This window comes from Perognathus longimembris, chromosome 22, assembly GCF_023159225.1.
Source record: "Perognathus longimembris pacificus isolate PPM17 chromosome 22, ASM2315922v1, whole genome shotgun sequence".
NCBI classification, from domain to species: domain Eukaryota; kingdom Metazoa; phylum Chordata; class Mammalia; order Rodentia; family Heteromyidae; genus Perognathus; species Perognathus longimembris.
The window spans coordinates 26,802,262-26,816,896 of record NC_063182.1 but is presented as its reverse complement, the minus strand read 5'-3'; the positions used below and the strand labels follow the sequence as shown (position 1 = coordinate 26,816,896).

General features: G+C 36.5%; 1 pseudogene; it reads right to left on the bottom strand.

The window, feature by feature from the left end:
• Positions 1-2,956: 2,956 nt before the first annotated feature.
• LOC125340077 lies at positions 2,957-3,453 on the bottom strand (annotated as a pseudogene).
• Positions 3,454-14,635: the final 11,182 nt, after the last annotated feature.

The following is a 14,635-nucleotide window of genomic DNA, read 5'->3' as shown; positions in this document are numbered from 1 at the left end:
AAGAAATAAGTGGATACGACTTCTATTAAGAGAGTCAGAGCACACTACATGAAATCTTATACTGGTTATCACAATTACTCCAGTTGCAATTAAAAAATATTGAAAGATTGTAAGCACAGAAATCATATCTACATTTTAAAAAGAATTCTAGCAGCCCTGCGGAGTATAGTATTAGGAAACCAAAAGAAAATTAATCAGTTAGAAAGGTATAACATTGCTTCCATTGGAAATATAGTCCTGTAGAAGGGAGAAAATTATTAAGCATATTTCAGAAGGAAAATTGAGAGAAATCATGATAATAGAACATCTGTTCCTTTTCGGTTTTGCTGCTACTATTTTGTGAGTTATTACATTTAGAATATCAAATGGTTAGAATTACCTAAATTAATGATCATTTGAGAGGTCTATTATATGTATTTCAATATAAGTGTATTTCTTTTATGCTGTTTTTTGAGTTTTTAGAAGTGTTTCAGTAAGTTTAAGTTTCTGGAGAGTCGTAAAGTATTTGTTGATATATTTCAGATTAATTTGAAGGTTTTTATTATAAGACCATAATCATTTCCAAGAGCTTGTTTATGATGCTCAGAAGAGCAGGGATGATTATTAAGCATTTACTAGGAATTATGTATGTTTTCTGGCAGATAGACAAAAGCTTAGAACCTTTCAGATATCCTCATTTTTACCAGTCACACATTATCTGACCTTGCTCAATACATTTAATGGCTCTGTGTTAGAGTTTCTAAATCTTTGAGCAGTGATAATGATCTTTTCTAAGTGGAGACATTTTTGTAAAGTACATAGAACTTGCCAAAAGGAAATCACTACACATGCCACAATTTATTGTTAGTTTTATGGCGAATCAAACTCCAGAGGAATTGAAGTCACTGCTATTTGAAGGTTGTCCACTTTAGTTTTTTTGATAGATGACTGACCCAATATAACAGCCACAGAGTCCCTGAACAATTACACTCTAACTCAGCCTTGGCTATCACAGAAGAAAAAGATGATTGTTGAATCAATATGACTGTAACAATGACCTGTTTCTCATCCCCCAGCAGCTGGGAGCTGTGATCATATGATGGAACTGGAGAATTAAATGTCAGAATATTATTTTAATTTTAAAATGATGGAGTTAAAAATTACTTATTACTTAAATAAATATTAAAATTATTTTCATTCAATTAAGAATTTACTGGAAGTCTTGAAGATTTAGCTTAGTGGAAGAGCCCTTGCCTGGAAAGTGCAAGGCCCTAAGTTCAGTCCTCAGAACCTTGAAAATAAATATTTAATGGAAATATTATCATAACAAAGTCATGAGGGCTGGGAATATGGCCTAGTGGTATAGTGCTTGCCTTGAATACATGAAGCCCTAGGTTTGATTCCCCAGCACCACATATATAGAAAAAGTCATAAGTGGTGCTACGGCTAAAGTGATAGAGTGCTAGCCTTGAGCAAAAAGAAGCCAAGGAAAGTGCTCAGGCCCTGAGTCCCAAACCCCAGACTGGCAAAAGGAAAAAAAGTCATGAGTATAGGGAGAATGCTAAACATCTATAGTGGCATGAATTAGAGAAAATTATTTGTACTTGGTGAAATGAAGAAAGCTACATCAAGATGTCTTTAAAAAGTGAAGAGAATTTCAGTAATAGAGATAAATATTACTTAAGAGAGAACAAAGTAAGTCCACACATTCAAATTGAGTAGATTGTATGCCTCTGAAAAGAGCCTATAGTGTCTAAAGAAATGAAATTCTTTGGAGTTATACTAATGTTGGAGCAATAGTTTCTTTTAAATAAGTAAAGTATTTAACACAGAGAATATGTTAAAAGCAAATTATCTTTCCACTGAAGTTTCAGTTTATTGATAAAATTTAGTACATTATGTCATATAAGAGTATTCAAATAAAATAATAAACAAATCATTTTCTTCTAGATAATAACTCTAGTAATGGTTATTGCAAATTAGAAGCATATTACTTACACATTAAGAAACTTGGAAGATATTTTAGAAAATTGTTTCTAGTTATTTTTGTTTTAGACCCTCTAAAGCAATACTTTTGCTTGCTACAGAATCACTGAAGACCTTCTCCTTCAAATATTCTAATAGTCTACTAATTTCATATTCAACCCACATGCATGATTATATCCTGCCAAAAGTCACTAATTACAATGCTCAATATTATTCCACTTCCATTATCCATGCATTCCATATGCCATTCTGATTTTCCCCTGTCAGGACCTAAGAAAAGCTCTGACAGTGAGAAGGGAAAGTACACGGGCTACACTTAAGTCAGCTTGTCTACTGCAAGTACAGTTTGCAACCTGCACAAGCATGGTTTGGCGAGCAATGGACAATCACTTGTCAAGCGTTACTTTCAATGTGCAATGAGGCACAGCTGAGCCACTTTGTAATATGATAACAGATGACTCTGGCAAATAAGCCCAGAAAATCAAATAAACCAAGCCTGGCAATACAATATAAGTGACTCAGGTAGAAAAGACAGCACAACAGGCCATATTATTGATTTTAATTACCAGGTAGAGTGCACTGGAAAGAAACCAAAAGTAACTTCCTTTCAAACTTCATAAAAATAATAATGCTTTATAAAACAAAGATTTTTGTACAGTGATTGGTGATGGTGAATCTATTTTTCAGAGGCACAGTGCTATGCAAAAATTTAAGTTTTCCTCCCCTCTCCCCTCCCTACCCCATCTCTATCTTTGTCCCTTTCCACTTTTTCTCTCCTGCTTCTTTTCTTCTCATCCTAAATACATGGTTACTCTAAACATAACAACAGAAATACTAAGCATAGGCACAGGAGACAAATTCTGTACACCATGAAAATTCACACCTCTGATATTTCAAAATGTGATGCTATTTAAAGACAGGATTAAAGAGAGAATCAAATTTATTTTTTATTTTTTTATAGTCCAGAGGTCTTTTATTGTTTTTACATCTCTTAGGACATGAATTCCTAGGGAATAGGTTCCAACAGTTCCAACAGGCTCCTTTCCATTGGTTCTCATAAAGTGTGCTTCTCTGGGTGGAACAGGCTGGCGCTTCAGTTGAACCCAAATTCCTTTCTCTTTGGCTTCCTTCTTTTTCTGGACATTTTCCTTCACTGGTTTCAGGAAGCTATCTCAGCTCCTAGAGTGCTTAATATGCTCAATATGCACATTAATCTTCTTGGCAAGGATCTTGCTCTTAACTTGCTTGTTCACAACAATGCCAACAGCATGCTGGGTAATATTGTAGACTCTTCCAGTTTTGCCATGGTAACATTTGTGGGGTATTCCTTTTTGAACAATACGCATTCCCTCGATGTCTACAATATTACCATTCTTGTAGATGCTCATGTAATGTGGCCAAAGGGACAACTCCATGTTTCCTGAAGGGCCTAGAGAACATGTATCAGGTACCTCTCCTCTTTCCCTTTGTGTTCGTCATTTTGGTAAATTACTGAAAGATGGTAGTTCCGGTCAATAAAAAAAAGACAGTCAAATTTAAAGGAGGTCATTAAGGAAGATGCTAAACTAATATGGTTAATATACTTACAAGAAGAATAAATTGCAAACTGTGAGATGCAGAGGAAACAAAGAGCAAAAGCACAGAGAAGACAGCCATTGACAAACTAAAGGCCTGGAATAGATTTTTTCCCCCATGTGTTTCATTGTCCACACCTTAAACTTGGACTTTTAGCCTCGGGGATAAAAATAAATGAATTTATGTGACGGTTTCCAGCAGTCTTTGCAAACCAACATTAGTTCCTATCCTAAAATGTCCATTATAAGTTGGAAATGTCAAAAGTAAGAAATGCATTTAACATTGAACTTCATAACCCACTGAATAGACATCCTATTTTAGCAAACAACACCAGAAGAGCACTGGCTGCTCATGTGCACAATTGTGTGACTGAGTGGGAGGCTAACTTAATAGCATGAAAAAGTACCTACAGCATGCCACTAGTCAGGAAGAGGTCAAATTGAAAGTCCAAAGTATTATGGCTCTGAACATATGTTGTTTCAGACCACCACAAGTTAAGAATCTGTAAGTTGGATCATTATAACTATGTCTAACTCTATTGGTTTTCTACAGGATTGTGTCTAACTATCATTAAGGAGGATTTGCAGACTTTTGTAAATGAGACACTCTCCTCTTGGGTGTCTCTACTTGACTCATATTTCTGATATTTATAACAAACAAAAAAAACATCTTCTGGTGTCTATGTTGAGGTTTTGATGGAAAATCTTGAAGTTATGCATGTAATTTGCCTTTTACATATTAGCTATACATGATTATGGTTTAATATCCCTATGGAAAAAAATCTACAGCTTAAATTTTCCTATAACTAAAAGGAAGCAGACACCCAACTGGATGCAAACTTCAAACCTCTGGAGGAGGAATCAAATCAGCAGCCTTTAAAATGATTATGAGTTCCTGACCACCCGACCACCAGACCACCCACAAGTGGGAGTTTTGGTCTTCCCACTGAAGCTGGAAAGGCCAACCCAACACCATGGAAGTGATGCTGTCCAAGCCACAGCCTGATTTTAACAGGATTAGTGAGTTCTACTTCCAGCTTCATGGAGGACAGGGAAGAGGTTCAGTTGTACTGAAACTGCAACACTTTTGCCCACCCTAAACAATGACAGAATGTCAAATGAGGTCTGAGTCACCAAACATACAAGAGAGGCATTCCTTATTCCTACAGCAAGAATTATGGTGGCAGGTATATATGGTCCTGTCCTACTCAGTTTAGGCTGCTAAGACAAAATGATATGGTCTGGGATGTTTAAACACCAAAGTTTAACATGCAAAGGAAGAGAGAGAGAGAGAATATAAACAGTTTTGGTCCAGAGCAAAAAGTAGTAAGTCAGATTAATGTTGACAAATTATGAACTTCTAAGTACATGTGAATCTTCATCCCTGTTGTGTTAATGTGACGTTCAGCCCTACAGTTCTGCCACCAACTTAGAAACCTCTGTAAAAGAAGTTAAGTAACAAAGTCTTGGGCCCTGCAGGGAAGCTGCGAGTCCAAGTAGCTCAATTTCTTATTTTACACAATAGAAATGAAGGCTCAGAGAATGTAAGTGACTCAACGTCACAGGACCAATACTTGTCTCGGGAAATCAAGCACAGGACTCCATCTCTGCAAAATATCATTTAGAAATTTTATTTAGGGTATATATTGACATAAAAGATTGTATGTGGGTCTGGGAATATGGCCTAGAGGCAAGAGTACTTGCTTTGTATACATGAAGTCCTAGGTTTGATTCCTCAGTACCACATATATAGAAAAGGTCAGAGTGGCGCTGTGGCTCAAGTTGGTAGAGTGCTAGCCTTGAGCAAAAAGAAGCCAGGGACAGTGCTCAAGCCCTGAGTTCAAGCTCCAGGCCTAGCAAAAAAAAAAAAAAAAAAAAGATTGTATGTGTTTGTTTTTTTTTAATGTAAAACATAAAGTTGTAGAGTGTATGTATGCAGTGGCATATTAAGTCTAGCTAAATGGAGAATGTATTACTTCCTTGTAATATCATTATTGAGGCTTACTCTTCTTTGTATCCACTGTCATTATTTTTTAAGAATATAGTATAACTATAGCCATCACAAAGTATTACAAAATACAGTAGCATTTTAAGGGACTTTGTGCATTATTAAAGATTATTCTTTTGGGCTGGGGATATAGCCTAGTGGCAAGAGTGCCTGCCTCATATACACGAGGCCCTAGGTTCGATTCCCCAGCACCACATATACAGAAAACGGCCAGAAGTGGCGCTGTGGCTCAAGAGGCAGAGTGCTAGCCTTGAGCGGGAAGAAGCCAGAGACAGTGTTCAGGCCCTGAGTCCAAGGCCCAGGACTGGCCAAAAAAAAAAAAAGATTATTCTTTTGATAACTATATATTTTAGAAGCTTGAAATAGCACTAGAATATACAAAGAACTTCATCATCATATATAGCACTGTACTGACTACAAACATAGATAAACATTTCACTATATATATATATATATATATTTTTTTTTTTTTCCCCAGTCCTGGAGCTTGGACTCAGGGCATGAGCACTGTCCCCGGCTTCTTTTTGCTCAAGGCTAGCACTCTGCCACTTGAGCCACATCACCACTTCTGGTCATTTTCTGTATATGTGGTGCTGTGGAATTGAACCCAGGGCCTCATGTATAGGAGGCAAGCACTCTTGCCACTAGGCCATATCCCCAGCCCCTTCACTATATTCTTATTTCTTACATTTATATTTTTCCATTTGTATGTTTGTAAGACATTCATGTAATTATTGAACAATATAGAAAATAAAGCAATTTGTACTATCCAAGTGTTATGAGCTTGGATTAAAAACCACAGAGTATTTCTGGAAAGAATTTGAATTTATGGAGGTCAGTAAACTGTTAATATTTTTTTAAAAAACAGTGTAGCAGGCATTATTTATTAATGAAGAACTGCTTCAGCAGTTGAAACCGAATCTCTAGAGGCGGCTAGCCATGTGCAACCATGTGTTCCACTCTGTGTGCTGGCTGGTGTTATGCCCATATATACAATACTGTGATATGAGCCAGTGGGGACCTTTATGCAGACAGACTAAAATTATTTCCACATTACAGTGAGCAGAAAGGAAGAAAACCTTATTAAACAGATTAAGATCATTATTATATAAATCCCTTCTTGGAAAACAAAACTAATCCCATGTCCTCAAATATTAAACATTACATTGATATTACAATAAAGAGAGATAATATCTTCTTCTTTATCTTGGTATAAGTCTGTCATATTAATGAGGTAAGCATGTAATAGCTGTGGCTAGTGCCTGTCTATAACAGGAGCCACCAGCTAGATCCGGAGTCAGGTTCCCCTATCTAGTTAGCTAGAGCATCTTTCTCCTTTCAGACTGCTCCGTTGTCAAAGGCCTTCAGTGCCAGCTAATCTGGGGTTTCATGTTGCAAGGTCTTGCATGACAAACACAATGTTTGTACTTTGTCGTAATTATATTTGACTGAAAACACATTTGTAACTGGCTCTGTACTCCTAGTGGGAAATCCCTAGGGCCGGAGCCAACACCTCAGTGAGGCCACTCAGTGGACAGGGGTTGCACGATGGTTTAGGCTTAATGAACATCTACTTATTCCAATTAAATACATTTTTTTCACTGATAGAATGTTTTCTATGTGTAGGGAGGTTAATAAATTTAGGCTTTTGCTAAGTTTCCTTTTTTCCAACTAGAGTGTTTTGTCTGCATGTTTTATATCAAGAGCTATCCAATAAAATTTAGGACATCTGGGTTAGTTTCCAAGGAAGTTTAAAATTGAAACAGTTTAATTTTAATAACAGTCATTGCCTCCTTCCTTACAAAGAAAAAAAGGGGGTTTTGACTGACATTTTATGTAAGTAGAAGATAGGAATGGGTGATTTAAAGTATTAAGAGGCTGAGAAAGTAAACAAATAAAAAGAAACAAGGCAAAGAATTTATAAATAAAGGTGAAAAAACAAAGATGCTCTTAGAATTTAGCTTCTCTCTTGTTCATTACTGCTAAACATTCTCTCTGATTCTTCCAATAAAATGTAATTGTTTAAAGAATACAAATAAGAAAGCTGGACAGATGAAGCCAATGTTTTATCTAAACTCAAACCAGATATTGTAATAGCTGAACTTACACAAATTAATTAAACAAATGATGGCTACCGATTTATTTATTTATTTTCAAGCATGGGATGGAAGGCAGCTTGCTATGAATTACTTATGGATATAAAATAAAAAATCTTGGAGTAGGAAAAAAAATTCAAATGTTAATACTAATGACTTTTTGTCTGAACATGATGAGATACAAACAACAAAGTGTCTCTGTAAGGGAATTGATGTTTTCAGAGGATAATTTTCAGTTTAATTGAATAATGCCTTTTGATATTTTATATTTACATAGAGGGAAGTTGACTTCAGTAAAAACTTCAACTACTTTATCAACTGACAAAGAGATGTCTTTCTGGTCACAAGAAAGGTAGAGTGATCTCCTAATCCTTCATAAACTAAATTCTGTAGTATCATTGTATATTTTCTATTCTATAGGTTACAAAGTTCCAGACACATGAGGACAAAAAGAGTGAAATATATATATATGATTCTGCACACACACACACACACACACACACACACAAAGAGTAAGAATAGCCTGCACAGTCCAAGATCAGTTTCTTTCTGTTCAATTTGCCTCAGACAAAATTTTGTGTTATTTTCCCACCTTTTCTAACTACCTACTTATCTCATTCCTGTTGTTCTCAATGCATTAAAAATCTTATCCTTCAAGGACTATTTCAAACTTCTATTTAATTCTTTTAATGGGGGGAATCAGTTCTTCCTTCTCTGAACTCTTACAACACAGTATATAGCAATCAATTTCAAACTTTGGAAAAATTCTTTAGTCTATTAAATGACATATCAAAAAGCAACATAAAAAATGAAACAATTATTTTAGAACTGACTCAAATCTAGAAGCAAAATATCAAGAGACAGATATAAATAGGGATGTAAAACTTCTTTTTTGGAAAATGCATTGCGGCATATAAAAGACTATACTGCTGCTTGTATTTTAAAATAGAGTTGGCAAAAATGTGAAAACCTAACTAATTCACTATAAAACAATGCCGAAGCTGGTGGTAAGATGGCAGAGTGGAAGCTTGCTCCATTGAACTTCATAAATAAGAAACGTCTGGGTAACGAAGGAGATACTATATTCCACAGAGGAAAAGAGCAGCACACCAAGAACCACCAAAGAGGGGCAAGACACCGGAACACTTTGTTTGGACAGAGGATTTAGGAAAGAATTTTGAACTCCAGCCCCAGCTACCTTGTTGAGAAAGGTAGCCACAGGCTCCACGAGGTGATCCAGGTGCCCCTGACACATTGTCATCCCTCACTAGGGGACAAGCCCACATCTCCCAGCAACCCTACTTAACATCCAGTGTGGAGACTTTCCCGCATCACCATAGGGAAGGACACCAATTTATCTCCACCTATGCGGGGTCTTGATTTCTTCATTTCCTACATGGGATGTTACCATGAATTGTTACTGAATCGCCTTTGGTCTCTCATTCTCATGTGTAAATGGAGTTTGGAACATTAAATCATTCTCATAAAAAAATTTAAAGAATTAAATCCAATGACAAGTTAAAATGGACCAATTAAACTAAAGTACACATGCAAAACAATTCAGTGTTTTCTCCTTAATTATGTTGACATTTTCACAAAGTATTACTCCAACTCTGAAATTTAAGTATTTAAGTCATATTCACCACATGATAGTATTAGAGGACTGTAAAGAACTCACATTTCCTCTACATTCAATTACTAAATCCAGGTGCAGTAGCTCATGCCTATATCCTAGTTTCTTCAGAGGCTGAGATGAGAAGATTGAAGTTTGGGGCCAGCCCAGATTAAAAAATGTACAAGGACCCTTCTCCATGAACAGCTAGGTCAAATAGTGTGGAATTTTCATCCTATATACATGAGAGAATAGATCAGTAGACTCATGGGTCCAGACCAGCTTGAGAAAAATAATTCTTGAGGATCCATTTGAATGGAAGAAGCAGGGCATGATAAGGTGCTCATCACAGCTACTTTGGAAAGTATACAGTAGTAGTATAATGGCACAGGGCAAAACAGAACACAAAATAACCAATTCAAAAAGAACTTGTATGGCCCTTGGGTAAAGCCCAAGCTCACCAAGAACAATCTCTAATACTATCCAACAGAGGGGGAAGGAGAGGTGTGAGAGAGAAGAAAGACTAGAAATAGAAGAGAGAAGGAGTCAAAACATGAAAGATCAAATAGAAAGAAATGAAATTCTTGTGTGAAATCTTGATTCCAGCAACTGCTCACCAATCGAATAAGTTGGCTGAAAGCTGAATGAGAGAAAAGATACACTTTTGCATCCAGTTGAAGAGAAATTTTGAACAATCAGATCCAGCATAAAAGCCATTAATGAGTTTGCGTTTGTACTCAACCTTCATCCTGCAAGTCATAAAATTAAAAAGAGTCACGACCTTACGAAAGAAATTGGCTCTGAATCTTATATTTGTGTTGGTATGAGATTCTCCAGAGTCCAACAAGAGGAATACTGGGGGGGAGGGGAGGGAGGGCGGTGTGTGTGTGTGTGTGTGTGTGTGTGTGTGTGTGTGTGTGTGTGTGTGTGTGTGTGAAGATGGTGTGGTCAGGAAGAGTGTCGTGTCAGGGGTGAGGCTACATTTCCTGTGCAGTCCCACTGCAGGCTCACTAAACTGTGTGGGATAGAAAGCACCAGGCACAGACAAAGTGGTCAATGTCCTGCATGCTTTTTCTCCTCTGTTTTCTCCAAAAAAAAGTCTCATCTTTTTAAATTTTAAATAATCCTGATGGAAAATATTGAAGCTTCTTAAATATCTGCACATGGTTCCAGTAGAAGGAACTCTACAGCTATGAATGCTGAGCAACCAGGGCTGCTGTTCCTATTGCCTTCTGAAAGGCTGGGACCATAAAGCATCATTTTTCTTGTGAGAAGCTCAGAAGCATCAGACGGCATGATCATGATTTAGTAGAGGAAATTTCAGAGGTGGGTGACAGATAATATACATCTAGCAGGGTTGCAAAGCAAATTCTAATTGATGGTTTTATCATTCATACAATCATAGTGCAATAGCTCTTGAAGAAGTTTTGAAAAAGCAATATACAAAGTTAACACCAGGAATACCTTTGATTGTATGGAAAGACATTTCTGTTGATATTTTCTTTGAGGCAACTCCTTATTTTGATGTTGAGATCACTTTATAAATAGAAGATCTTTAAAAGTTGAAGGGTTGTTAGAAACTCCTTTACCTTAAACTGGCCTCCATTCCACACTTCTCTGGGGATCTAGTAAATGCTTCCTTAGTGCTAGAAAGGGAATAATTCATTGCCTGCACTTCCCCTCACAGTTGACATGAAAGTGAAAAGGGCTTTGTAAGTTCACTGGTTAGTGAATGGTGATGAGACTCCCCAGTACACCAGGGAATAAAAGACATGTAAGGCTTCAGCAGGTACTAGACGAGCTTTAAACCATCCAAAAGAAACGCAATGCAAGCCACATATATGATTCAATGTTTTGTATTACACATATTAACAAGTAGCAAAAAGGAAATTGATCCTGAAAATAAAATATTTAATTCAAAATACTCTCGAAATTGTTTAAAAAGACTGGTAATATGAAAATGTTGACAAGCTGTTATGCATTCCCCCCCTGGCCCCGGTGACATTTAAAATTACCTTTAACAGGGCATCTGTACTATTAAAGAAATAAAATTAAAATATTCTCCAAATTGAGGATGGAGGTGTAGGTTGGGGGAAGAATGACAGCTTAGTGAGCAAGGCCCTGGATACAATGAATTTGAACGAATTTTTCCTTTACAATAAAATTTATTTTTAACTAATGCCAGATCTGAAAATGTGAGATGTCAGAAAATACTTGATAGATACATTTACAGAAAAATACATTTTTTCCAATTATGATATCAAATTACTTTGTTAAAATACAAATGACACTATTGTTTTCAATTAAATAATTTTTATCATTACTATATAGGTGATGTACAGAGAGGTTACCATTTCATTAGTCAGGTAATTAGTACATTTCTTTTATTGTTATTGTTGTTGGTGGTGGTGGGGCTTGAACCCAGGGCCTGGGTACTGTCCCTTAGCTCTTTCACTCACTCAAGGCTAGAGCCCTACCACTTTCAGTCACAGCTCGACTTCTATGAGTACATGTCTTTTTTGGACAATGTCACCCTTTACTTCATTCACTTCTAGGTTTTCCTTCCAGTCCTCACCCACAAAGTTGTATAATTCATTTTTAACATGTCTACTGAGTAGCACGGTTGCATTTGAAGACAAATTATTCTAATATTCTAAACAATACAGTAAAAATACGAGGATCATTTGGTATAGTAAAATAATGAACTACACTGCTAGTGACGATTAAAAATAAAGAAAATTTTAAATGTGTGCATGTTCCTAAATGTTTTTTCACATTTTGACATACATTCATGTCAGTAGTTCAAGTCCATCAGGAGTTATCTATCACATATACTATTAACAGAAAAGCAACAAGCTGGCACATGATAAAAACAGGTTGTATGCCCTACTGCTCCATTGCAATAATGGCTTCTGCTTGTCGTATATTCTCATCATAACTCAATGAAATGTAATCCATTTATTTTATATTCAGTGTCCTGAGCTGGATACCTTTAAAATGTGTGTGTGTGTGTGTGTGTGTGTGTGTGTGTGTGTGTAATTACTCTTTTCATGTTTTACTTGCCTCCTAAAGAATTTGTGGAGACTTATATATTAAAAATATTGGAGTTCCATAAGTGAGCTTTTCATTTATGAAAGTCTGTGCTCACACTTAGGAAGAGTCTCGGGCTTTTGCCCGACTTTTTCTTGATCAACATGCAAACTTAAATGATTTAGTTTTCCATTTTATTAATGTAAAACAGAACATTTAATTCTCAAGAAATTTATTTTTGTAAAACATAAGTACAATAAAATTGAGGTTAATTTTCATGTGTCTTTAATAAAATAGTTTTCTAAAAAGAAAAATTACTGAAAAAGGCCCAGAAATGCAACAAATCAAAGAAAGATTGGACAAATGGAACCTCATCAAACTGCAGAGCTTCTGCATGGCAAAGGACATAGCTTTCAAGATAAACAGAAAGCCCACAGATTGGGAGAAGATCTTACTGGCCATGCAACAGACAAAGGCTTCATATCTAAACTATACGTAGAACTCAAAAAAATTAAAGTCCTCCAAAATTCATCAAAGAACTAACAGGCCCCTCAACAAATGGGCTAAAGACCTAAAAAAAGACTTCTCTTAAGAGGAAGGGAAAATGGCCAAGAGACACATGAAGAAGTGCTCTATATCACTGGCCATAAAAGAAATGCCAATCAAAACAATACTGAGATTCCACCTCACCCCAGTAAGAATGTCCATTATGAGGAAAACTCATAAAAACAAATGCTAGAGGGGATGTAGCCAAAAGAGAACCCTACTACATTGTTGGTGGGAGTGTAAACTTGTTCAGCCACTCTGGAAAGCAGTATGGAGATTCCTCAGAAGGCTAAACATTGAGCTCCCCTACGACCCAGCAGGCCCATTTTGGGGCATCTACCCAAAAGATTACAAGCAAGACTACACTAAAGCCACCAGCACAACAATGTTCATTGCAGTGCAATTTGTCATTGCTACAATATGGAGCCAATCCAGATGCCCCTTAGTAGATGAGTGGATCAGGAAAATGTGGTATACATACACAGTGGAATTCTATGCCTCTATCAGAAAGAATGACACTGCCCCATTTGTAAGGAAATGGAAGAACTTGGAAAAAAATCATACTTAATAGAAGTGAGCCAGACCCAAAGAAACATGGACTGTATGGTTTCCCTCATAGGGAATAATTAGCACAGGTTTAGGCTAGTCACAGCAGAGGATCACAAGAGCCCAAAAGCTATACCCTTATGAACACATAAGATAATGCTAAGTGAAATGAACTCCATGTTATGGAAACAAATGATATATCAGTGTTGTAATTATTTTCAACATGCCATGTGAAACCATACCCTTTTTTTCTCTCGTTTTCCCTTCCCATGCTTTTACTCCTGCTATCACTGTATCTGATCTTAGTACCCTGGATACTGTATATACATGTATTAGAACTAGAGAAGGGAAAGGGAATACCAAAATCAAAAGACAAAAGCTAAAAAGACAAACCATTCCAAAAGCAATACTTTCAAAACCATTTGGTGTAAACCAACTGTACAACTCATGGGGGGAGAGTGAAAGGGGGACTGGGAGGCAGGGGGGAGGATGAGGGAGGAGGTAACAAATTGGATAAGAAATGTACTCACTGCCTTACAATAGAAGCTGTTATTCGTCTGTACTTTGCATTGATGACAAACAACACCATTTTTTAAAGAAAAATTATTATTATTTGGCAAAATTTTTAGCAAACTTTAGAAGAAATTCTGAACTCAAAGAAAGAAAATTAAATATTTTATTACTAATGTAACTGACCTTAAATGTGAACAGGAACTATATGAGTTCTACATGAGTGTGTGTGTGCACGCACGTGTGTGTATGTGTACTTCCTTCTGTACCCAAGGAAGTCTCTCTTTTTGTGTGCATGTGAATCCTGGGGCCTGAATGCAGGGCCTGAATACTATTTCTCAACTCTTTTGCTTAAGACTAGTGCACTACCACTTGAGCCACAGCTCTAATTTGGGCGTGTGTGTGTGCGCGCACGTGCGTGCACGCATACGTGCACATGTGTATGTTTAACAGAGATAAGTCTCACAGACTTTCCTGTTGGGCGTGGCTTCAAACCACAATCTTCAGTTCTCAGCCTTCTCAGGAGCTAGGATTGTAAACCACTGGTACTTGGCTGGAAATCATTTAAAATTAATATTAACAGAGGATGCAATCTATCTTTTTAAAGCCATGGATAGATAAGGAGATATTCTTGTGTGCTATTGACAAAAGAACAATTATAAAAATTGAGAAAATACATATATGTTCTGATATATTACATTTCACTCAACAATATATGTATATACAGTATTTATATTTCTAAATATCA